The 27,462-nt window shown below is 39.7% G+C and overlaps 1 protein-coding gene across 1 annotated transcript in view; it reads left to right on the forward strand.

The window, feature by feature from the left end:
* The window catches only part of man1a1 (mannosidase, alpha, class 1A, member 1), a 469,900-nt gene that overhangs the window by 10,084 nt on the left and 432,354 nt on the right, over positions 1–27,462 (forward strand). The gene's annotated exons all lie outside the window — the stretch shown is intronic.

Consider the following 27,462-nt stretch of genomic DNA (forward strand, 5'->3'; position numbering starts at 1 on the left):
TTAAGACTTCCAGCATCACCTCTTCTCTAATTTGGGGAAATAAATAGTAATGTCTTGAAAAGTGCCCAAGTTCTCTAGCTTCCGTATCCTTCTCCATTGTAAATACTGGCGCACAGTATTTGTTTACTATCTCACCCATCTCTTCTCAAGCAAGTAAAAAATGCTAGATTTGATTATTAAATGAGAAAAAAAGAATGTCATTGAGATATTTTGGTCTTTTAAAAAAAAATGCACGTCTTTATTTATAAAAAGTCACCAATTAAATGAAATCAAAATTAATATTTTCTTCATTTACTAGAAAATAATCTTGGTCTAGGCATGATAGCTGAATAAAATATTTGTAGCAGTGACTAATGATATTGATGTTTGTCAAGTTCTGGTATTCGGTTATAAAATAACTCATTATTTTGGTCTCCATAATGAACAGCTTAGTGTTACCTAGCAGGCATTCACTCTTGTTTAGTTTTTTAATTAGGTCTGTCTGCCTAGGAACATTTTGTTTGTGTTAATGACCAAACAAATACGGAAGCTTTGTGTTTAATTAAATAATGGTCTTAATACGCAAGATCACCTGATTTGGTAATAACAGTGATCATGCACTCTACCCCTTGAGGGCAACATTTTTTTTCTCTGGGCTTGGGTGTCCATGCGATTACTCATCAGTTAATTTTAAGCTGTTTGGTAACTATTTATTTTGGAATTATTTTCTGCCTTCTAGAACACTAAATACATTGAAGTTAATAAAATAGAATGTGCTTTGAAACCCCCCTCCCAGCCCCCATCTTATGCACATTACAAATTTATGTTTGTTTTAAAGTGTATAACAAGTTACGTTTGCAGATACTGTTTGGTTTGTTTTCATCATGTACTAATGAGTCATGAATTTAGTTGTTTGGGTTTTGATACACTGAAAACGTGTGTTGGCTGTTGTCTCTTGATTCCAGATGACGTCTACTGAAGTTTCTGCTGTGGTCTTCATGTGATTGAATTGGTTAATATTTTGACCCACTGATCTTTGCAGTGGGATTTGAATACTGGCTTTGCTTCCTTTTCAGATCATCTTTGCCACTAGTGGGCTCCTTCATAAAGATATTGTGACTGAAAACATGATGCACAAATTGATGAATTGGCAGCAAGCTCCTTCCAGTTATTAACGTTACTGCTGCCTCACTTCAACAGGAGCATCACTGTGTCTTTGAAGTTTTTTTTCACCCTCCCCTAGACTGTTTAATTTGAGAGTTGAAAAAACAAGACCTGTCATGGGGAAATGGTTTAGCTGTTATCAGGACAGTGTCATAGAATCATAGAATCTCTACTGTGTGGAAGCAGGCTCTTCAACCCAACAAGTCCATACCGCCTCTCCAAAGAGCATCCCTACCCTATCCATGCAGGCAAATCTGCATAGCCCATATGTACCTGGATATTATAGGCAATTTGGCAGGACCAATCCGCCTAACTTGCATCTCTTTGAATTGTGGGAGGAAACCAGAACACCTGGAGGAAACCTACACAGACATGGGGAGAATGTGTAAACTCCTCAAGTGGAATTGAACTCTGGACCCTGGCTTTGTGAGGCAAGAGTGAGCTATTGTGCCATTCTAATATTGCTTTCTAATTTTTGGTGGATGATAGAAATTGCTGCATATTTTTGGGTCTGTATATGTAATTGAACTGATAGAAAATGGGGAATATAATATCATTATTGATTTACCACTTCACTGTTACATTTTGCCTAAATGACAACTAGACACTATCCTGAAGAATGAATTAAATTGGAATGAACAAGCTTATTCAGTTATTTATACTTGAATTTTATTTGTTATTGATTTTTTTGCACTTGCCAACAAATTTGTTGTTGCATCATTCAGCTTGTCCCTTTTTGGACAGGGTGCAATGGGCTTCTTGTTGGGCTTTCCCTCAGTGTCCCTCTGAAAGAGGATGAGGTGCACTAAAGGAAGGCAGGCCGATAAGGATGCGTTGTAACTACCTATCACCCTGCGATTTGATGTTTCTATACTACAGAGGCATAACTATAGAATGTTTGCAGTCCAGAAAATTGAATAAGAAGGACATTCAAGTCACACTAAAACAGCAATTTGGCTCATCCCACTCCTTTATCTAATCCTGAAGCCATACTTTTTTTTACCTTTTAATGCTTATCTAATGCCCTTTCAAAAATTAGGATTGAAATTGCCTCTAAATTAATGACATGTGGAGACATTGCATTTAATATCAGATACACTTGTGTCTTTTTTAAAACATAATCTTTCACTTATTGTCTTTGTTTGCCAATCACTTTAAATTTGTGATTCTCAACCCTACGACAAATGGGAATAGTTTTTCTCTCTCTCTTCCTCTCTGTCTAGCTACCTCATGATGAACATCAATCCAATCTCCTATCTACTTTCCAGTAAACGTTTGCAATTTATCCATATATCTGACATTCTTCCCTTCCTCAAACTATTCTTGAATCATTTTGTGTGCATTTTCTAAAGTATTCATGTACTTTCTGAAGTATAGTGCTCTGAATTGGACACAATACAATATTTCAGGATGAACCAGTACTTTATATTATCATAACTTAAACTTCTGCAGCCCCTGTCTAGACCAACACCCTCTATCCTATCCCTGCATTTCCCACGGCTAATCCACCTTGCCTGCACATCCCTGGATATTATGGAACAATTTAGCATGGCCAATCTATCTGATCTGCATATCTTTGGGCCTGTTCCTATGCTGTAATTGTTTGCTCTTTTTAGGTAGAGAATCTGGATCAGGACAGGCTTGGAGGGCTGAAAGACCTGTTGTTATGCTGTAATTTTCCTTGTGCTTTTGTGGGAGGAAACCAGAGCACCTGGAGGAAGCCCATGCAGACACAAGGCGAATGTGCAAACTCCACACACAGTTGCCCCAGGCTGCAATCGATCCCGGGTCCCTGGCACTGAGAGGCAGCAGTGCTGACCACTGAGCCAATGTGCCACCCTGTAATGTTAGGGAGCCAATGTGCCACCCTGTAATAACCCAATGACCTGTATTTTTTAAAAATAAAACAAAGAGTTGGAGATCTGAATTAGACCAGACAGAAGTTGCTGGAGAAATTCAGCAGGTCTGGCAGCATCTGTGAAGGGAAAATAACATTCACGTTGGATCCCTGACCCTTATTCAGAGCTGGTGGCAGCTTGGAAAAGGTAGTATTTATGCAGATGATGGAATTTGGGGTGTAGGGGATGTTACAGAGAAGAGAGGAATGTGTGAGCTGTTTTAGGTGGAGAGAGAGAGAGAGAGAGATTGTTCTTTGTGAACCAGGGGGACGAAACATCAACTGAGTGACCGCCTTGTAGAACCCTGACATTCCGTTTGTAAACAGGACCCTGAGCGTCCAGTTACCTGCTGCCACTGTCGCCTGGCTAACCTATCTGTCTCTGGCTTACTGTAGTGTTCCAGTGAAGCTCAATGCAAGCTGGAAGAACAACACCTTCTGCTTGGGAGCTTACAGCCTTCAGAACTGTAACGATTGTTAACAATTTTAGACCATGACCACCTTTCTCCATGTCAATTCTCCACCCCCATACCCTGGGCGCTGTAATAAAGTGGGTAACTTTCAGTATAGAAAGCCCATTGTCACCTATTCATTGCTGCAATTATCACCTATCTATCTACTCTTATCACCTATCTTTCTTTAAAAATCCCGATGCCCATCTTCTGTTTTCTTTCTCCCTGGGTTTCCCCCTCCACCTATTCACTCGCTCTTTCCTCTGCTTTGCATCCCAGCCCCATCAACATAAACACCACCTTTTCCTAGCTGCTGTCAGTTCTGAAGGATGGGTACAGGACTCGCAAGAATTAACACTTTTTTTTTTCTTCACAGCTGCTTCCAGACCTGCTGAGTTTCTTCAGCCATTCTCATACATTTGTATGTTTTAAGTTCATTCACATGAACTTGACGTAAGAACACATAACAAGAGGACGCATTTCAGCCCTTTGAGCCAGCTCTACCATTTGATATGATCACGGCTGATCTTGACTCCACTCACTTGCCTGCTCTGCATAATCTTTCAACCAGTCACCAATTAAAAGTCTATCTCTTCTTTAAATTAACTCAACGTCCCACATCCACCATGCTCTGGGGTAGTGAATTCCATGGATTTACAACCCTTTTGAGAGATGTAATTTGTCCTCAACTCTGTTTTAAATCTGTTGCACCATTTCATAAAACTACGACTTCTTGTTCTTGATTGCCCTCCCATGAGGAAATGTCCTTTATACGTCTACTTTGTCACACAATCTCCTTTAGTATCTCCTATACCTTAATTAGATCGCCTCTGGTTCTACCAAACACTGGCGAAGAGAGGCCTAAATTGTTTAATCTTATTCATAAAACAAATCTCTCATCTCTGGAATAAATTTAGTGAACTTCTTCTGAACTGCCTTCAATGTATTGCAACCCTCCTCAAGTGCACAGACCAAATTTTGCACAGTATTCCACATGTGGTCTCACTTATGCCTTATACAGTGTACCGCAACATTTGCCTAATTTTATACTTATTCCTTGAGCAATAAATGTCAAAATTTCACGTGCCTTCCTTATTACCTGCAGACTAGTTTTAATTAACTCACACACAAGGCTGCCAGATCCCTCTGCCTTGAAGCATATTGAAGGTACTCTCCATTTAGATAATAACTTGGCTTTCTATTCCTCTGACCAAAATAGCTAAAATTGCATTTATCCACAGTAAACTTCACCTGCCAAATTTTGGCCACTTCACTTAACCTAGGCATTTGTGGGTGTTGCTGGTTAGGACAGCATTTATTATACATCCCTGTGTGATGGTTTACCTTCTTGAGTCACTGCAGTTAGGCTGTCAGAATGTTCTCTCAGTGCTGTTAGGGAGGGATTTCAGGATTTTGACTTAGCAGGGGGATTCCGTTTAAGAGCTGTGAGGTTTATGCTGCAGCTCTGTAGTGCCCTGGTTAGACCACATTTGGAATATTGTGTTCAGTTCTGGTCACCTCCTTAGGAAAAATGTGAAAGCTTTAGAGAAGGTGCAGAGGAGATTTACCAGGATGTTGCCAGGACTGGAGGGCATGTCTTATGAAGAAAGGTTGAGGGAGCTCGGACATTTTTAATTGGAGTGAAAAGGATGAGTGGTGACGTGATAGGTGTACAAGATATTGAGAGGCATAAATAGATTGGATAGCTAGAGACATTTCCCGATGGTGGAAATGTCTATCACAGGGGAAACGTAATTTTATGGTAATTGGAGGAAGGTTTAGGGGAAATGTCAGAGTTTGGCTCTTTATACAGAGAATGGTGCGTGCATGCATGCAATGCATTGCCAGCAGTGGTAGTAGAGTCAGTTACATTAGGGACATTTAAGTGACTCTTGGATAGGAACATGGAAGTTAATACAATGAAGGGTATATAAGTTAGTCTGATCTTAGTAGAATAAAACATCGAGGGCTGAAGGGCCTGTATTGTTCTGTTCGATGTCCAAGGTGAACGAATGTGATATAGTTCTTATTCGGTATGATGTGTGACTTGGAGGGCAACTTGCAGATAATGGTGTTCCCATATACTTGTTGCCTTTATCCTTTGAGATTGTAGAGGTTGCAGGTTTGGAAAACACTCTTAACATGGCCTTGATGATGTGCTACAGCGAATCTTGTAGTTGGTACATAGCTAACACTGGTGGTGGTGAAGGCAGTGAATATTGAAGCTGGTTGACAGGATTCTGGCCACGTAGGCTGCTTTGTCCTTTGGCTGTATCAAATCAAGAGAAAAAGATAGGCCTTCTCGATTTCCAGCTTGTTTGACCAGCTGCACACGAGCATGCAGAGAAAGTCAGAAACTGTTGGAAATATTCAGGTGATGTGGCATGTATTAGGAGAGAAATAGAGTTCGGTTGATGTAACCTTTGATCAGGTTTATAACATCTGTAGTATTTTGCTTTTCCCTTACTTTCTTTTCTGGAGAAATACGTTGAGTCACCAACTAAGCCACAGGCTATTTTAGATGAGGAAGATCTAATTAATTAATCTTGTTGGAGAAAACCTTAAAGGAATAGTGACCATCGCATAATCGAATTTGCCATTAAGCTTGAAAAAGATGTATCTCAATTCAACACTAAATTAGGTTGTAAATCTAAACCAGAGCAGTTGTAAAGGTATGAAGCAGAAGTTGGTAATTGATTTGAAAATTGCATTAAAAATGTTTGTTTGATACCAGATAGGTAATGGCTAAGATTTTAGGAATCTGTTATCAGAAGTATGTTATTAAGTTAGAGAGGTCTCTAAAGAGATTTTACAAGGACGTTGTCTGGAATGGAGGGTTTGAGTTATAAGGAAAGGCTGTGACATTTTTTCACTGGAGTATAGGTAGTAGAGGGTTGACCTTCTAATGGTTAATAAAATGATGACTGGTATGGATAAGATGCCTTTTCCCTGGGGTGAGGGATTTCAAGATTCGGGTGTGTTGGGGGGGCATATTTTTAAGGAGAGAGGAGGAAGATTTAAAAAGGACATACGGAGCAATTTTTTTAAATTCCACACATTATCCACTCTGGGTAAACTTCTAGAGGAAGTGGTGGATGCAGGTACAGTTGCAACGTTTAAAAGACATTTGGATAAGTACAAAAATGAGAAATGTTTGGAGCGATATGAGCCAAATGCAAGTAAGTGGGACCAATTTAGTTTGGGATTATGCTTGGCATAGATTGTAGAATCAGAATCATACAGCGTGGAAACAGACCCTTCAGTCCAACCAATCATTAGGTTTTAAAGAAAAAATCCATTACTTTAAGGCAAAAATACCCAAAGGAAAAGCAAGAGACTATGGTGAACCAGGAAGTTAAAGATAAAATTAAATCAAATAAGGAGGCCTGTAAATTTGCCAAAATAAGTTGTAAGCCTTGGGAGAGGGAGAATTTTAGAATTGCATGAAGGACAACCAATAAATTTGTGAGGAAAGACAATAGAATATGAATGGAAGCACAAATACAGATGGTAAAAGCTTTTTTCTTTATATGAAAGAAGGAGGATCGCAAAGACAAATGTGGGCCGATTGCAGGTACATACAACAAAATTTGTAATAAGAAATAGAGAAATGACAGAGAAGCTAAGTAAGTACTTTGTGTTTGCTTTCCGAGGGGAAGACATTTTATGTCTCTATGATTTAATTAAGACCCAAGGGTCTTGTGAGAATGTAGAACTGAAAGACATTAGTAATACTAAAAAGAAAGTTGGAGAAATGAGTAAGATTTGAAAGTTAACAAATTCCCAGGATTTGATAAGCTTCACTGTGGAGTTTTGAAAGAGATGGCTACAGTGGGCACACTGGTGATCAGTGTTCCTTCTAAGTAACCGGGCAGCTACTGGAGGTTCTCAAAGTTCATGCAGGAGGTTAGTAAACAAAACTAAAATGCATAGGATTGAAAATGTGATATTGGCACAGATTCATCATTTTTAAATGGACAGAAAGTGAGTAGAAGTAAAATGGGTCATTTTCAGGTGGCAGACTGTGTTTCCAGTGGGGTTCTACAGGGATCATTGACCGTTGTTTGGGCCCCACCTGTTCACATGGCATGTTCAAGTCCCACCTGCTTCAGATGTGTATAATAACACCTCAACATGTTTATTTTTAAAAACAATCTGGATGTGTGAGGCCAATTGTAATGTTTCCAAGTTTTCATTAGTTGTTGGGTGCAGAGTGCCATTAATGACGGTTTAAAATAGGGAAGAACCTAGCATCTCCCACTGACTTCAATGAAACAACACTCTAAAAATCTCACATCAACATCTTGAGAATCGTAATTCACCTGAAGCGTAACCGTACTAACAAAATGTTGTGATTACTGTAATACTGCAGAAACTTTTAAATCCTTCACTGAATGGCTCGCCTGCTCACTTTCCAAAGCCTTTGATTACAGACACAAATCAGGATTGTGAAGAAATGTTCTTTCTTGATGAACATTGTTGCAACAATGATCAGGAAGCTTGACATTATTGTTCCTAGTCTTGTGTTATAACTGATCTGGCTTGATGGATCATGTTTTGTTTTGCTTTTATTGAGGTCCTCGCTCACTGAAACTTAAAACCAAATCTACAAAATTGCATGCTTAACAAGTTTATTAAGCACAAAAAAATGAAGATCATATAGAAAACTGTTAAAATATAATACACCTTTAAAGATTTTGAAGCACACCCTGAAACATAATCCTATGAATCTTAAAACACTGCTATATGGAACCCAAAAGCACCTCTTGTAATGATAAGTCTTGTTTGCTAACATTTTTAAAGGCTTAATTGTGGCTTAATTTCCCTATCTGGAAAAACCTTTTCGTGGAGCTTTCATATACCTGAGTTCAGCATTTACAGTTTCAAATCACCTCTGGGGTTTATACAAACACCTCTGGGCTTACTAAATTTCTTATTACAAGGTAACCTAGTTTTACTGTCTTTTTCTTAGGAGCACCGCCTTATACACATATTTTTGTTCCAAAGACTTCTACCAAGCTATCCAAACTGAAAACTAAAGGAACAATTTCCCCTCAAGCTACAGCTGAAAAAAGAAACTCTATTAAATAATATATAAATCTCTGTCTGCACCACTTCATCCAGGACAGTGTGGTCTTCCTGATTGGGTCTTGATTGAAATTTATTCACTCATGTTAACTTTCACTTGCTCAGTCATTGGCCTATCATGGCTTACTGTTTAATTCCTTGATTTGCCAGGCTTGGTTCAGCTGAAGCAAAGTTTGTTGATTCCACTGGATGTCCCAGAGGACTGGAAAATGACGAACTTAACACCATGATTTAAGAAGGGAGTGGGAGGGGTGGGAAAGAAGATAGGAAACTATAGGACGGTTAGCTTGACCTCAGTTGTTGCTAAGAATTTAGAGTCCATTATTAAGGATGAGATTGTGGAGTACGGTGCATGGTAAAATAGGGTTGAGTCAGCATAGCTTTATCAAGTGGGTGCCATGCCTGACAAATTTGTTAGAATTCTTTGAGAAGGTAACGAGCAGATTAGACAAAGTTAGAGCCAAGGGACGTGATCTATTTGGATTTCCAGAATGCCTTTGACAAAATGCTGCCCAAGAGACTGCTGAATAAAATAAGAGTCAATGGTGTTAGAGGCAAGGTACTGCATGGATAGAGGGGAAAAAAGGATCTTTTTCAGTATGGCAGCCAGTGACTCATGGAGTTCTGCAGGGGTCAGTGTTGAGACCATAACTGTTCATGTGGTAAATTAATGATCTGAACAAAGGAACTGGGGGTAATGTTGTACATTACCTGTCCCTCTACCTATCTTTGGGTAATGTTGAGGAAGTGCGGAAGCTGCAGAAGGATTTGGACAGGCCAGTAGAGTGGGCAAAGAGGTAGCAGATGGAATACAAAGTGGGAAAGGGTGTATGCACTTTGGTAGGAGGAATAGACGCATGGACTATTTTCTAAATGGGGGAAAGGCTTCTGCAGTCTGAAGCACTGAGGATCTAGGGAACCTCATTGAGGATTCTCCGAAGGTTAACGTTCATTACAAATGCAGTGTAAGAGATCAAGGGTTACGGAGATAATGCAGGCAAATGCGTTGAGAAACATTATCAACCATGATCGAGTAGTGGAGCAGACTCAGTAGGCCCCAGAAGACCTAATTTTGCTGCTATGATCTTTAAAGTCACTATCTTAAAATTGCAGAAAAGGCATAACTGTTAGAAATGCATTTTTCTTAACTCTGCACATGCATCACATCTCTGCACAAACTCATGATTTGCAGGAAATTTAAATTAGATCAGCATTTGCCCACTGCATGAGGATCTAGAGGAGGAAAAGAAAAAGAGGCTAGCAGTTGGAAGGGAGCAAGCAAAGTTGGTTAGCTGAAGCAGGACCAAGCCAATTTTTTTTTCTGTTAGAATTGGTCCCATGCACTTGATTTTAAGGCAGAGTTTATGAATAATCTGTACATTGTACACAGTAGAGTTTGTGCTGTGGTTCCATGCAGTGATCATTTCCACAACCCCTACTTTGACTTGCTATTCTCCCTGTTCTTTGAAGTTATACTCTAACAAGCAGAAAACTCCAATTTCTGCCCATGCTACTTGCTTGAATGGTATTTGCTGTCATGAAGTTTAGGTGCTGGATCTAAAAGGAGTTTAATTTGACTTTTTCTTACCACCGTTAACCATGCAAAGATAAACAGAGTTGCCTCTCAAGAATATAAGGCAAAACTCAAAGACCACTCAAATAAGTCTGGGAAATGAGGATTTGAATATATTTATCAATTAGCAGCTGAGTGTTGCATAGCATGTTAAAATTGTTTTACATTTGTAACAGTAGATGATGTCTATTCACACGATGTTCATACTGCAGTATGGATAAATTGTAGATCCATGTTATCCATGTTTACAAATCCGTTCTTTATAACAAGAGAGTTATTTATTTTCATCTGTCTTAACCAGTTTTCAACGTCAAACTACTCCTGCTTTTGTTCACAAATTTCCCTAACTTAGAGCAAGCTTCATTGCAAATAAGTAATGACCTTACATTATTTTGGCCTGAACATCCAGATGCATCTCTTGAAACAAAAGCATTTATTTATAAACTAATCAAAGAAATATTAATATGATTGTACCTTTTTCCACTTTGAGCTTATGTAATGCCAGTTTTGTGTTCTTTTGGCTCTGTGAATTGATCAGTCCAGGCTATTTCCACCTTCTGCTAACACCGTTGTCCAAAGCTGATGTAATCTTGGAATTAGTGTCTTTGCAAGTGCTGTTGTACCCTGTCAACTTAACAGGCCGTATTGCAAAGCGTGACCACAAACTAAAATGTTTAACATCCAACTTGGGATGAGTTGGTATTGCCTTCAAGAAAACAATTAATGCAGATTGAAGGGATCATCATTGGTCCTTGCCTCCTTTAGCTACTTGTCACTGATACTGTCACCTTCTTCATCACTCTAGCAGGGGAATTGAACTTTTGCAAAGTTAGCATCCAAGTAAATCTGAACTAAACAGCTGAACTAATAGCCTGTGAATCAGATGGGCAACTGACTTTTATCTTTGAAGTATCGTTGTCTCTGCCCTTCCCTCAGCCCACCTGTGGCTTATAACGTCATCTGGCTTCCTTTAATGCTGGAGAAACTTCTAAGGTGCTTCACACATCAGCCTATGAAAAATGTATGCTGAACCAAAAAAAGTCATTATGAAGAAGTTTCTTAAAAATAGAAAACTTTAGAAAATTACTTCTGCAGAGAGTATGACCCAGGTGGCCAAAGATGATTAGTGCTAGAATATTGAGGGGAGTGAGCCAAAGAAATGTGGAGAGTTTTTTTTTTTGTTCAAGGAGCTTTTAGTGATGCATATGATGAAGAAATAAAGTGATTTGAAGGTGATTTTAAGTTAATTTGAGCCAATGTACTTCAATATGGACTGTGGTGATGGCTGAGTGGGGCTTTGTGTATGATGTCACAGACTTTGTGTTTTAAAGTGTTAAAAATAGTATGTTGTGACAAGACCAAGACCATTGACTTTTCATTTTGAAGAAATCCACAATCCAAGTCATTTAGTGAAAGAATTCAGTTACAAGTTTCCACAGCTCAATCCAAAAGAATTTTTACTGTATGAGCTTCAAGCAAACACCTGCTAAATGTTGGGGTAACCACCACAAGACAGGAGCAGAACGAAACCAAACAGCCCATTGAGTCTGCTGCACCATTCATTGAGATCATGGCTGATCTGGTCATTCTCAACTCTGTTTTCTTATTTATTTGTCATAACCCTTGACTTCCTTACTGATTTAAGAACCTGCCTATCTCCGCCTTGAATATTCTTAGTGACCCAACTGCAACAGCCCTCTATAGTGAAGAATTCCACTGATTTAATGCGCTCAAAGGACATTCATCCTTCCCTCTTTCCTATCTGTGTGAGCCCTTACACTGAGATTATGCCCTCTGACCTAGTTTCTCCCACAAGTGGAAGCAACCTGTCTGCACCTACCCTGTCCAGTTCCCAAAGAACCTTTTGTATGTTATAATAAGGTCACTCCTCATTCTTCCATATTCCAATGAGTGTCTCCACCTCTCTTCATAAGATCTCTCCATACCTGGTATCACCCTAGTGGACCTTCTCCACACTGTCTCCAAAGGCTGGATAAGGATTCTGAAACTGTGCACAGTATTTCAGCTGTTGCCAGACTGGTGCCCCTCTATGTTTATACTGCATTCAAATAAAGGCCACCATTCCGTTTACTTTTTTTTTAACAACTGAACTTGCATGGATCACAAAGTGCTAGCAGCCATGACTTCCAAAACCCCCTCTTCTGTAGCTTTCTGCAGTCCTTCTCTCTATGTAAATAATAATCAGCTTGTCTTTTCTCCCTGCCACGTTTTCTAACATTATATTCTTAGTGCCAAGCTTTTACTTGTGTATTCCTCTGCAGACTCTATCTTCCTCTCCACTTGACTTCCCAGCAACTTTTGTGCCATCCTCAAACTTGGCAAAAATACATTGACTTTCCTAATCCAGACCATTGGTACAAGTTATAAATAATTGTGGCCCCAGCACTGATCCTGGGAGCACTTCATTCGTTACTCCCTCCAATGCAAACTGTCTATTAGTTAGCCAGTCTTTTGTCTATCTATCTGTATTTTAAAACCAGGAGAAATATTAGTTCAAAATGGATTAACAAACAAATTGCATTTGATTATAAACTTTAAGTTGCAGATTAAATGGCAGATACAACGCCAATCTTAAAAATTGGCTTGAAAATCCACTTGGTGAGTGAGGCTAATAACATACACACAGTTTTTCAAAGCTGTCTATTTTTATGAAGAATGTCAGCACATCTCCTGCTCGAAGCTTGTCTTGTCCCTTGTCAACTGCAGTGTACAACCCAACCGAGTTCCACAGGCACAGTATTTCATCAAAAATGGAGCACACTTGCAGACCACTTTCAACTTGAAGTAATAAGGAAAACCAAAACGATAGTATATTTGCTAATCATCAGCTACTTGTTCAAGCCTTTGTCTTCTCTTTCTGCTTGTATTGCATTACTGGAATCCTCATTTGAGCATTGATAGCTATATGCTTATAACCAATTTCAGAATCCACAGACATTTTGGTTTCCAATCTTGACTTCACTTTTTTTTCTGAAGGAAAAGGAAGAGTCAATTCTATAATTCAATTAGGATTGTCTACAAAAGCTGGAAATCATGGAATCCATTAGTATGTCTTGATGAAGAGTGACCTCTAGTTTATAATGTGGAATGCCATTGGTATACACACAGCATGCAGCGCTTTGTGATATATATTGACCAGTACAATTGGGAAAAATTGAGTTGAGGAAAGCTACAATATAAGTGTAAGCTCATTTTTTTTTCCATGATTGGTGGATGATGGACAAACAATTAGACAGAAGATTACCCACCCTCAGTCCCCCTATGGAAAAAGGGGGCGACTGAATTTTTTTTTTTGTTTTTGTGTGGTGCATTTAACTTCTGATCCTCCTCTTGACCACTCAAAGCCAAGAACAAAGCTGTTTGTTTTGAAATTTGAGGATCAGGTCCTGTGGTATATTCCTCTTGAAGGGCAAGTATTTTGGATCATCAGCATTCTCTCTGCAGTAGTGCCTTTTTTTCAGAACTCTGGATTTTTGTGAAGATGCAATTTCACATGCTACTTGGTTACTCCAAATGTATTTTTAATCAGTTTCTTTTTAATGCATTATTAATATCAACTTTCATAATTCATTTAACGGGACAGATGAACCTTCTGGGAGATTGTCAGGTTAACAAGAAGTAGCGCAATCCCAAGCTATGCTTATTGTGTCAGCATCATTCTTATCTTTTCAATTCTCACTGAATAAATGTAAGAGGAAACAAAGCTCCGAGCAAAGGAGTTATTGACAGGAAGTATATGAGAAACTGTTTGTAATAAATATTTGAATTATCAATTGTACCTATTTTTTGTGACAGGAACCATGTGCTATAATTTTGAATTTAACAATAAATTTAATTCTGCTTTGAAAGAATTTGTGGATAGTCTCACTCAAATTACCAAGTGACTACATAGAATTTGTGACTTTGTATCTTAAAAATAAGAAAAGACTGATATTTCAAATGATTCATCTTGATTGAGAAGGATTATTTTACAATCTGCAAAGTGTTGTAGGTGGATTGACATTTTCTCCAGTCTTCCCTTGTGCATTATTTAACTGAAGCGTATAATCACACTTAGTGCCACCTTGAGGACCACATTCATAAACCTTTAAAATGCAAACCGCTTACTGCATGAATTGGATTAAAATTGCTTTGGTTCATGTAACTACAAACCCCTAAACCAAAGCCAGTCCGCTCTACCCACAATCTTCGCAGAATCAGAGACGGGTCACCTGAGCACAAGGGATGGCGCCTCCACGTTTCCAGGAAAACATCATTCAAGCAATGTAGGTTTATGGTGAAAACCATAGACATGGAGTAGGGAATTGACCTTCTGAAGTGATGTTACATGATGACTTTGTTTTGGAACTTTGCAGTATGTGTTATGGGAAGTTTCCAGATTTGTGGTGAGGTGGTTTCTCCATCATGGTCTGGACATTGAGGATGCAACATAACCTGAAAGCATCAGTAAGTTATCTTAAGGTTGGTAAGAGAGAGCAGGAATTGGGCAAGGCATAATGAATCTCATGTGATTATCTGTTTGTCTCAAAGGAGTCCAGGGCAAAAGGACCTGGGTAATAAATATGCATACATCACTGAAAGTAGGAGTATAGTTTGGGAGGAAAGCTTAAGACAGTGCATCCTGAGATTTAGTAATAACTGCATAAAGTACAAAAAGAAGAAAGTTCTGTAACATCTGCTTTTGGTCATTAGTTTGGAGTATCACTCAGTTCTGAGTGACACACTTTAGGAAGAATGTAAAGGTATAGCTTCACAAAGATGGTTTCAGGGATGGGAAACATATAGCTATGTAGATTAGAGAAGTTGGGACTGGTCCTTGGAGAAGAGCAGCTTGAGAGGGGAGTTGGTAGAGGTATAACTTATGTGAGCAAGTAAGGAAAAACCTTATGCAATAGTGAAACAATTCAGAACCCGCAGGGTGTAGATATGAGTTAATTACCTGCCATTTGCTTCAACAAGCACCTCCTAGCAACTCCTGCAAACTGACAATGCTGGAGACTTGATGTTTGTCTTTTCTCTATTACCCTGTGAGGTTGCAGTAGTTGGGGTTGTGGGGTTAACGTGCCAAGCAAGCGTGCATAATTTTAGAACCATTCCTGTGCGATGCATCAAACATAAAGATTGAGAAGGAGTTCTGCAACTTGGAAGGTGAAATCGAAGTGCCCTGGCATGAACAGTAATCTACATTCCATAGCACGTTCCCCAAGTAGTTCACATTAACTGGGAACTTCACATGCTTGGTGTTGACGTTGCTCTGCAGGAGATTAGAGTAGATCAGACAGGCTATTTGTGAGGCTAATTACGTTGCCCTAGGTATAGAAAAAAGAGCAGAAGACTGTCTGTCTGACTGATGTGGATCTCGCAGTCAGCTACAGATTGATAGACACTTGAGGTACCAGCAGCAATTTCTAAATACCTACTATCACTAATATATGATTTGGTGGAGACCTCTATCAACATTCTGTGCCAGCATCTTCAACCAGTTCGATGACTTGCTTTTTGAAGTTCTGCAGCACATTGCAAATGGCATGAATTAAATGCTCCTATGGGATTTCAGTGCATGTGCCAAGCTGTGATTCAGTACCGATGTGCCTCGGTGGTCATGGATTCGGAAAGGTAAGTGAATTGCTGAGGAAAATCCTTTACATCACACAGGACTCAATATAGGCAGAATCCACATTAACATGTGTAAAGATCATGGTTTTACAAAAACGTTTTAAAAATATTTGTCTTTTTGGTTGTGGAGTGAAATGGGAAAAGGAGTATTTTAAAAACCAAGGATTGCTGCACTTTTTAAAAGCAAATCACCAGATACTCCTAGTAAATACTATTTATACAGATGCTTGTTCAAGCAGTAGTGGAAGTTTGGCTACTGGCGGTCTGCAGCCAGTCAGGCACTCTGTACAAAGAACAATTTGGCAACATTGCTGATTCCATTAGTAGACTAATGACCAGTTATTGATGACAAAGGCCTTCTGCCTGCCAACGTTGAGATTCAGGTCGGTGAACAGTTTTTGTGTGAAGTTATCAGATTTCCACAGGCAGGAGTTGTCTCTCTTCTCTGCAGTAAAATACATCTTAAGCCTGAAGAAAGGCCAGCACGGTGGCTCAGTGGCTAGTACTGCAACCTCACAGCGCCAGGGACCTGGGTTCAATTCCAGCCTGGGCGACTGTCTGTGTGGAGTTTGCACATTCTCCCCGTGTCCGCGTGGGTTTCCTCCGGATGCTCCGGTTTCCTCCCACAGTCCAAAGATGTGCAGGCCAGGTGGATTGGCCATGCTAAATTGCCCGTAGTGTTAGGTGCATTAGTCAGAGGGAAATGGGTCTGGGTGGGTTACTCTTTGGAGGGTCGGTGAGGAATTGTTGGGCCGAAGGGCCTGTTTCCACACTGTAGGGAAGCTAAAGGTAGTTTGTTTCTTTAGCAGTTGCTGTAAACTGTGGATGTTAACCAGAAAAACTTGGTACTTAAGTGTGAACCAGCCATGCTGTACCATCAGCAAGCAAGTAAAAGTATCTGGAGAAGGAGCAGCATATGACCAGCCTAAAGGACTACCTCTTTATCGTCTTTCTGTCCACCCATGTATATTGTGTTTATTTCCTGTTTTGTTTTTGTTACTGTGTGTAGACGGGGGAGTTCATAAGGGATTTGGACGTTTAACTAGCGGAGATATATGCCAATAGTTCATAATTACTCATCTACGGCTGGAGTACTATTTACAATAGTCATTCTTGTCAAGTATAGAAACGGAACTCTTGTTTTCTGCCAAGCTGGCATAAAAGACAGGTGAATTAAGGAATTCTGTGTACTTTTCTAAAATCTTTAACTGCAATGACTTTGGCAACAGCAGGGCTTTGATTTCAAATGTGCTACCTCAGTGAAGCTGAACAGATGACATTGCTCATTGAAGCATAAAGCATCTACCTGATGCACAGCATAACTCAACAGCTGGAACACTGCAAGATTGAAAGAAGCTGAGAAAATTTTGCAAAATACAGGGATACACTATGTAAATAAAGACTGGATCAACTTATGTCAATAAATCCAACTGTGTATGACAATGTAAATCATTGGGCTGTGTCATGAGATCAAGGGGGCACTTGATACTACCAGAGTCAAAATTACTCAAATTGATGTTCCGTGGGTTGAACACATCTGTGAACTGTAATGTTGTGAGGCGGACATCTTAAATTCTGCATTTAATGTTCTCCAGCAGCTTTCTGACATGGTTGAACTACAGGCCACCAATTGCTTAGCTGGGATGGAATTTCAGCTAAACTGCTCAGGCATGGAAAGTTTTTTATTGCTAAGTGCAGCATGTTCATCACCACCACTTCCTCTGATGGAGAGTAAGAGCCAATCCACAGAACATGCCTGATGCAAAAATATTGAAATATTACAAAAATTGAGCTGTCAAGAGTTGATTTTCGTCAATCATAAGGAATTCTTACTCTGCTGGCATCATGCTGGAAGTTCTCTAATTGCAGATGTATCTAAAAGCAGTGTCCATCCTGGCAAATCTACAATGAACATGATGCCCTCCATAAGGCAGATGCAAAGGAAGTGAAGCAAACAGCACATATGTCTTTATCCAGCTTTTGTAAACTGCATAAAAACACTTGATGCCATCAGCAGAGTAGATGTCAACAAGAATTTGGAGAAAATCCATTATCCACTGAAGCTGCTTTCATGGCTATATGCAGTCCACTGTACAGTTTTAGGGTATCACTTGTTATTTTCAGAATATGATTTAATAGTTTTTGCCTGACTTCCGTTAATTTTTGTGCTTTGGATCTTTCCATTCTCTGCAGATATGGAAGGAGTTTTCTCATATATTGGGGTCGGATGGCAAGCACTACAATCTACAGACTGCAAGTGAAGATAATATATATTTGGTCAGGGAATTCTAACCAGTGCAGCAGCATTAACACACCCATGACAAAACAGACCTACCAACATTCATTGGCTGCCTTTCTCCGTAATTTGTTATCTCTGACTTTTAACTTTAAAGCATCAATACAGATATGGTTACACGGCAATGTGACATATCTTCAAAGTTGATCACTCAGTGGTTAGCAAATTCTGCAACCTTGGGTCAATTGGGTCAGTCTGTCTCTGTGCAGACTTCAACATGCGCATATTGAAAGTAGTTAGCAACTCTCAAAATGAACATGGAAAAAATATCAAGCTGATTCTTGGAACCACAATGTTGGTTTACGAGGGGTATGTTTTTTGTTACCTTGTACGACTGAGAATAATGAGTAACTTGCAGCTCCCAAGAAAGGAAGTGCCACAATTTTTATCTTCTTTGGTTTTGATACATTTGGGTTATCTTTTGGAACGACAAAATCGCATATGATTTTTCTTATTCAAAGACAAGTATCCCAAGTATGTTGATGTCATTGAGCAAGCATAACATTGCTGGCTTGGACATTATAGCTGCCAGGATAGAATGTAAATGCACTTTCAAAATTGTTGTGTGTGTTGGGATAGACAGAGTCCGAAGATCAGTAGCATATCCATACATTTACTTGAATGCATAACACACAGGCCCTGAACTTAGATTTTACCCACTTGGTCGAAACAAGTCAAGGAGGGAGAAGTGCCAATGAATTGATTGTGCCACCATGACGATTATTAGCTGCAACACTTAACCACCAGTTCTTTCACTGAAAAGAACAACTTGCAGCAACACTTGATAACCACCTTGTACATGGCACTTGAGACTGAACCTTCCACTCATGAACGGATCTGTTCAACTGATAATCCTGTTCCCATCTGATTTGTTGTATGTCCATCATCCAGCGCAGATGGACAGATGTCGTTCATGTATTTGGAGTTTAGCAACCATTTTGTTAGAGATGAGTTTTTTTTTAGATTAGATTCCCTACAGTATGGAAATAGGCCATTTGGCCCAACAAGTCCACATGGTCCCTCTGAGTAACCAGACCCGTTCCCCTATCCTATATTTATCCCTGACTAATGCACCAACACTGTGGACAATTTAGCATGGCCAATTCACCTTACCTGCACATGTTTAGATTGTGGGAGGAAACCGGAGCACCTGGAAGAAACCCACGCAAACACAGGGAGAATGTGCAAATTCCAGACAGACAGTTACCTGAGACAGGAATCGAACCTGGGTCCCTGGCATTGTGACGCAGCAGTGCTAACCACTGAGCTACCATGCTACCCACTAATGGTGGTTTGGTTTGTTCACCTAAACATTTGGTGTGTGGATCAGAAAAATACCACCCCCAGAGGGCTTAATCCTCATTTCAAATGAGGTAGGTCAAGGAAGTCTTCCTTATCCTACTCATTATTTGCTGAACCACAATTTTCTTAATACCTGTAATCACCAGGGACATGTCTGCAGGCAAAGGACTTGACAAGAACAAGATTTTTCTTGAAAGGGAATCTGACCTCGAGAAGCGGTATCTTAAAATGCATTACCTGTTAAGTAGTTCTGTGGAAACTGGTAGTTGATGTTTGTTTCCAATAGAGGGAAGATCTTTGAAACATTTCCTCAACAAAAGCTTAGTTGATAACAATAGACTGTCTGGAAACATCAAGGTCCTTTAGACTGACCACTTTCTTTGAAGGGAAAACACAGATGCCCAAAGGCAGGCTATGAAGGAGAAATAACACCATATGTACCCTCAGAAGAGAGTAGTGTGAATCTGACTTCCTGTATTAGTTAAGGATCTCTCCAAATAGGTGAATGTACTAACGATGAAGTAATTATACTAAGTGATTTTTATCGTGTCTGTTTTGCCTTTTGTAGAATAAAGCAGATGTTAAGTTGTACACAATGAGTGTTCATTCAGTCCAGTGCTTTTGGGGAATAAGTGCTACCTGCGAACCTGAGCAGAACCATAGGGTAGATGTTTAGATTTGATTCCCTCCAGTGTGGAAACAGGCCCTTCGGCCCAACCAGTCCACACTGACCCTCCGAAGAGTAACCCACCCCAACCCATCTCCCTCTGACTAATGCACCTAGCACTGTGGGCAATTTAGCATGACCAATTCACCTGACCTGCACATCTTTGGACTGTGGGAAGAAACCGGAGCACCCGCAGGAAACCCACACAGATATGGGGAGAATGTGCAAATTCCACGCTGACCGTTGCCCGAGGCTGGAATTGAACCTGGGACCCTGGTGCTGTGAGGCAGCAGTGTTAACCACTAAGCCACCCCCAAACCACTGTGTTTAACAATTGGTTTTGTAAGGGGGAAATAAATATGCTGTTTGTGAGCATTCTGTTGAAACTGATTTGCAATGGGTCCTAATTTTGGAACTAAAATAAAGACTGAGCTTTGATTTATGATGTAAGATGTCAAATTCACTTGAATACACTGGTTCAATCAAATATATTGGATGCGTCAGAATTATCAAATTATCAAATAGAAATTGTGGGCATCCATAAATTGCTCTGTTGAGCACAAAAGGGGATAGATATGTGTGCAATGTTGAAGGTGCCCTTGTGTTATTCTAATTGAATTCTTCATTAGTGTAAGTAAAGGATGGGTAGCTACATGACAGTAATTGCCAGTGAATCAATTGATTGGCCTCATGGCTGTGGGATATAAAATTTGTATTCACTTTAGGTATTCAGGCTGTTTATATTGTGATGTGTGAATAGTGCAGTCTAGTTGAAATTTGCAAAGATGTGGATTACCCAAGGGTAGGAAGTCCATTGTGTGGTTAGGAGTTGATCTAGTTTTAATTTATTTTGCCAGATGTATTGCACGTGCCAAACGTTTAGCTTGCTGAGTCTCCAAACTAAGCTACTGAGAAATCCACATTAAATGAGTGATTTGTTTGCCCGATCAGAAATGCATGCTTTTTTCCATATCGACATGTCCCATTTATCCAAATATGGTGAGAATAGATGTAGGTTGTTCAAAACCAAAAATGAATTAGATTATGTGCCGAGAGATCCTAGGAGTATGGTCACCTAGAACGGCACCACTTGAAGTACAACTAAGCTTTTGACGGCTTGTCCAAAGAAGACTATTTGGTCGACTAAAGGATTGATCGGTGTGTAGGAATTTTTTAATGTATTCATACGATGTGGGCATTGCTGGATGGGCCAGCATTTATTGTCCATTGCTAAATTTCAAGAGGGTAGTTAACAGTTAAACACATTGCTATGGAACTGAAGTACATAGACAGATCTCCTTTTCTGAAGGGCATTAGTGAAACAAACCTGTTTTTATGATCAGCAGTTGTTACGTGGTTGCTGTTGGCTAGCCTTATTAAAATTTATTTTTATTGAATATAGATTTTGCCATCTGACATGGTGGGATTAAAATCCTTGGCCCCAGAGCATTAACCTGTAGTTCTGGATTGCTGGTCCAATGGCAGATTCACTATGCCCCGTGCTTCCCTAACAAGCTAAAAAGAATTCCCAAATAACCAGTTTGCCGGTCGAGGTCTTTGTAATGAGTTTGGCTGGCAAATCTGCTGAAATCTGGAGAACTGCTGAGTCTCAGATATTGGATTTCAGTGTCTGCCAATTCTAGATCTCTACTCTTCAATCCATCTTAACCACATAGTGATCTTGCTGATATTACTTTCTAATCGCTTTTCTTTTCCAAATAGGATTGCCTTTTAGTTATGGTCAAACTAAATAGGCCTAAAAATAAGCATTTAGGTTGTAAGTTTGCTCGATGAGCTGGAAGATTTGTTTTCAGATGTTTCGTCACCATGCTGGGTAACTTCATCAGTGAGCCTCCGGTGAAGCACTGGTGTTCAGTCCCACTTTCTGTTTGCGTGTCTTGGTCTGTTGTAGTTGGTGGTATCTGTTCCAGTTCTTTTTCTGAGAGGTTGGTAAATGGGGTCCAAATCTAGATGCTTGTAAATGGAGTTCTGTTTTGAATGCCAGGCCTCGAGGAATTGCCACACATGTCTTTGTTTAGCCTGTCCCAGGCTGGATGTATTGTCCCAGTCGCACTGGTGTCCCTCTTCGTCGGTGGTCAGCACCAGTTTGACTGGGACAGTACATCCATCCTAGGACAGTCTAAACACAGACACGCACAGGAATTCTTAGAGGGCTGGCATTCCAAACTGGAATTCCATTAACAAACATAGATTTGGACCCCATTTACCAACCTCTCAGAAAAAGACTGGAATGGATATCACCCACCGCAACAGACCAAAACACACAAATAGAAAGCAGGTCAGAACACCAGCGCTTCACCGGAGGCTCACTGCTGTTACCTGACACGGTGACGAAACGCCTGAGAACAAATCTACCAGCTCAGTGAGCAACCGTATAACCGGAACCACAACCCAAGCTACAAATCTTCTCAAAAATCGCAAGTAAGTATTTAACTAGGAGAAGAATAGGTCATTAAAAGGAAACATAATCAAGAGGCCTTGAACAACTTTGGAGCATATTCATTGGAATAGTTGCCAATCTTGAGGCAATGAAGCCAAGAACAGCTAATCTTGGCAGAATATGCAGCTGTACTCAGTTTGTACTAAAATTAGAGATTGTTTTTCCCAGCCTTCCTTCCTTTCTTTAGGGAAAGCGACTGTCAGAAAGGTTAGAATTTGGATTATTATCTTTAGTGCTGAAATATGGTCTGTTATTTGTCAACTGTCAGATAAGAGAAACTCTGGTATTTAAAATAGGAGAGCAACATTTTACTTTGTATGCAGATTATATTTTATTAAGCAGCAGGTTACATTTTTTTCTAAAGTAAGTGTGGAGTTATATTTAAATTCACTTTGTCGTGAATGTGTAATTTCATACTATATGGTCTAGCATTTGATTACTCGTGTGTTCATTCATTTCTTAGCCACATGACTGAGTAGTTCGACAAGTGGGTAAAAAATAGAATTCTCTTAGCAATCTCTGCATTTGTAAGTTGTAATACCAGAATTTAGAATATTGTTAAGCTTGTAAAGATTGAGAGGAAGCTCAATCAGAAAGTAATGCTTGGGTGAAACTAGGCATGGATTTTTATGAACTGGGTAATATAATGGGGTCTGATATCACCTTGGGACTGATTTGCAGATGAAGCAGTGGTAAATATTTCCTGAAAATCCTGCAGAATTTAATGGCAGGACCTGCTTTGAATTATGCATCAAACATTCCTTAACAGCCAACCAGATTGACAGATTGGGCGTGGTAACAGTCAAGGAGTGGAGAGCAAACATATCTGTCACCGCAGGGAGCATCAAACGTAATTGTGGAGGGAAGGTCATTTGGATACATGAAAGATGTGGATGTTATAGTTATGTGGTTGGGATTGAATGTCAGAGCATGGGGACGAGGCTGATCATGCTGATTACAGGTGTTTAAAAGGTGAGTCTGGTTGGAGGGTCAGGGTCATGATCCTTCACCCCAGCCCACAAACCATGTGGTAAAAGCATTTGCCACAGGCATTCACCAATTGTTGGGGATAGAGAGAAACTCTCAAAAATGAGAGGACACTGGTTTAAGTTTAAGGATGAAGCAAGGAGGGAGAAAAATTAAACACCAAGAATTTTGAATCTTCGATCCACCATATTCATGGGCGTGACCTACAAAAGAAGTTGAATAAGCACATGAAGGGAGAATATATGCAAGGTTCAAGATAGCAGGAAGAGTGTGGGACTAGGTGGCTTCTTTTAGAGTGCTAGCTCAATCATAATGGACCAAAAGAACGCCTCTACTTTAACCATTCTGTGAATGTCATCTCCTTTTTATTTGTCAAGTTTGGAGATCTCTGCGAAACCTATCCTGTACAAATTTAAAAAAAAAGCCAGGATGGAAGCACACAATCTACTTAAGTATTTTAATGATCAATCCTCGATCCATCCTTGTGTGGTTCTTCACCCACCCCACCCAATCAGACTCTGGTAAAACTTCAAGTAGGGACTGGGTGGCTTGAGTTAGAGAGAGAGGCTGAGTAGACTGAACTTTTTTTTTCTCTCTGCAGCATCAGAGGTGACCTCGTAGAGGTTGATAAAATCATGACTGGCATGGATAGGGTAAATAGACAAGGTCTCTTCCTCCGAGTGAGGGAATCCAAAATTAGAGGGCATAGATTTAAGGTGAGGGGGCAAGATTTAAAAGGGACCTAAGAGGCAACCTTTTCACACAGGTTGGTGTGTGTATGGAATGAGCTGCCAGAGGAAGTGGTATAGGCAGGTACAATTACAATATTTAAAAGGCATCTGGATGGGTATATGAATAGGAAGGGGTTAGAGGGGTATGGGCCAACTGCTGAGAAAGAGGACGAGATCTGATTAAGATATTTGGTCAGTGTGGACGAGTTGGGCCAAACGGTCTGTTTCCGTGCTGTACAGCTTTCTTTTTATTCGAGGCTGAGTCTCCGGGTTTTCCTTTTTAAAGTGAAGAAGTTCTCATCTGCTAAATGATGTTAAAGCTACCCTTGAGGATTGTTGCCCAGGGAAATAAATAGGTATTTTCTAATCGAGCTGTTCAGAGATGTGCAATAACATCTAGGAGCATGTGGGACTTGAATCTGACTTCCTGGCTCAGTATTTGGGACAGTATTACTATGCCAAAAGAGTCTTTCATCAGGCAGACAAATACATTGAGTGAAATTCTGTGCAATACTTCTTGATTAAGAAGTATTTTGAGAGCGTAATGAACAAAAGAGGGGTATTTAGGACAACACTGACCAAAGATGCGGAAATAAATACAATGGAGGAAATGTTTAGATTATTATCATGATTTAAAACAATTAACTTAGAGATTTTGAGTTATCGTTTGGTCCAGGAAATCTTAGTCAGGAAACAGGAAGCAGCTTTTGGCATGGAAGACATAAGGGAGTTCAAATGTCACAAGACTAATGGTGTGTAGAATGGTTACAACACAGAAGGGTGCAAGAACAGCTCACCAAGTATCACTTTCATCTAATATCACTGTCCACCATTTCCTCATTGTTCTCTTCAAATCATCAACAAATTCCTTTCTGAAGGCCATGTCATGATTGAATTTGTGTCCATCAAATTTTCGAGAGTGCTTCCTAGATCATAACTACGTGCTGTGTCCGAAAGTTTGGCCTCCCGTTGCATTTGGTTCTTTTGCTGTTCAGCTTAAATTATTGACTTTTGGTTCTCAATTCTTCTGCTAAAGGCAATTGCTTGCCCTAATCTATTGGCTCCCTGATCCCTTTTGTTCTTGAAACGTTTATCAGATTTTGTTTCAACCTTCTCTGAAAAGCGCTTCTGATTAGGCAATCCAACATGTCAGTGAACTTCCTCATCTCTGGGTCCATTGTGATCATTTTTTTTTCCAACAGTTTCTCTTGCACCTTCACAGTCTTTCTGGAGTGTTGATCCCAGACTAGGCATGATAGCTCTCTTAGTAAAACTAGATCAGTGTTATGAAAAAGTATTCTTGTTGCTTTCTTTTCGCTGTACCTGCCTTGGTTCTCAAAGACAGTAACTAGTTCCCAGCATTGCATACATCTCCTGAACCCCTCTCTCCCATCCCTCACTTCTCTTCCCCTGCTCTCTCATGTCCCCATGTTAATTCATGCCACTACCAATCCTTCATAGCTACTTTCCCAGCATCCACATTGCACAGTGTTCTGAAGCTAGTGCCAATGAATAAGGTAAACATGTAACAATCTCATAGAACTTTCATTGAAACCTTTATCATTGATGCTGAAAAATTAACTTTTTCTCCCCCTCCCCCCCCACGGAAAAAAGGTGTATTCCCTTAAGTGACTATTAGCTTGTATAAACAAGCAGCCATATATTCAGAAGCTACGTAAAGGCAATTGTTATTGCAGCCTCTTAAATCTCTCGTTCCTCCTGAGCAGCTGTGTCAATAGAACTAAGTATTCCATTAGCTTTAAGAATGCCTCACAACTATCAAAAGATTATCTTTCAGCTCCAAATCCCCTTGAAATGGCAATGAGAGATGGTACCATTTTAATTTCAAAGCAGATTACCAATCGATTATTTTAGTGGAGCTGCTTTGATTTGTATGAACGAGAAGGGCAGTTTTTCAAAAATAAAAAGAATCTAGACACTTAAATCTCAGTATAAAATATGATTGTCCTGCACGTTTTGCTCCATTTTTTAATGCATTATAGCACTTTCTTCAATAGAAAAAGTAATGTCATGCTTAAGCACTTAGTCAATATTAGCAAATGTAATGGTCAACGTTACCTTGCAAGACAAATTCTCATAACAAATCACTGTGTTAAAAGTACATCTGTATTACAAATAGCATTTAGCAGTGACATTTGAAGGTATTATTTCATTTAGTGCATTGTCTGTCAGAATGTTGCTGATTTTTCAGTTTTCCAAGGAGATGAGTTTCTTTCTTTTCAGCTTTCATGCAGTATTAGCATGTGTAAATAACTTAGTGAAGGATTCAGTTTTCTTTTGGTCTTCAAAATAGTGACCCTCCCCTCAGAAAGGAGGGGTGGGTGTGTGTGTGAGTGCCTGTGGTTCATACTGTCGACCCTACCAACTTGTAAAAGGCCACACAAAAATAGTCATCGTCTGAGACAATAGAGGAACATTGTTCCTGCAGCTAACAAAGATCACAAGAATCTCTCTGCAGAGTTGGGAATCGTCTTCAGCTGCTACGTCAATGTTTGGGAAAGATTAATGCGCATTCTTACAGGCAGAGTTGGGGGAATTTATAGCAGGGAATAGAGAAATAGCAGAGAAACTAAATGGTTACTTTGTGTTTAACGGTGGAAGATATTAAATCTCTTTGGAATTAGAGATCGAAGTGGCAGGAGGGAATGAAGAGTTGGTATCAGGAAAAGGAGATTGTACTGGAGGAATTAATGGGGTCGAAAGTTGGTAAATCACTAGGACCTGAAATTTTATCTTCAGGAGTATTGAAAATACTAGCTATAGAGGGAGAATGGACGCATTGTGATTATTTTCCAACATTCTATCAAGTACTGAAGTGGTTCCTGCAGATTGGAAAATAGCAAACGTTACCCCACTAGAGAGAGAGAGAGAGACAGAGAGAGAGAGAGAGAAAGATTGGGGAAGTAAAGACCTATTAGCCTGACATCATCGGGAAAATGCTAGGATATGGATGTAGGTTTGCTCGCTGAGCTGGAAGGTTCATTTTCAGACGTTTCGTCACAATACTAGGTAACATCTTCAGTGAGCCTCCGGATGAACCACTGCTGGTATTTCCTGTTTTCTATTTATATGTTTGGGTTTCCTTGGGTTGGTGATGTTATTTCCTATGGTGATGTCATTTCCTGTTCTTTTACTCAAGTATTCAAAAAGAATAGGTACCCAATGAACACAGTCTGCTAATTTCTGAGCAACGAACCCAAACAAGCA

This window comes from Chiloscyllium plagiosum, unplaced genomic scaffold (genome assembly GCF_037043375.1).
Source record: "Chiloscyllium plagiosum isolate Xiang-an unplaced genomic scaffold, Cpla_swu_hap1 HiC_scaffold_3, whole genome shotgun sequence".
In the NCBI taxonomy this organism is placed as follows: Eukaryota; Metazoa; Chordata; class Chondrichthyes; order Orectolobiformes; family Hemiscylliidae; genus Chiloscyllium; species Chiloscyllium plagiosum.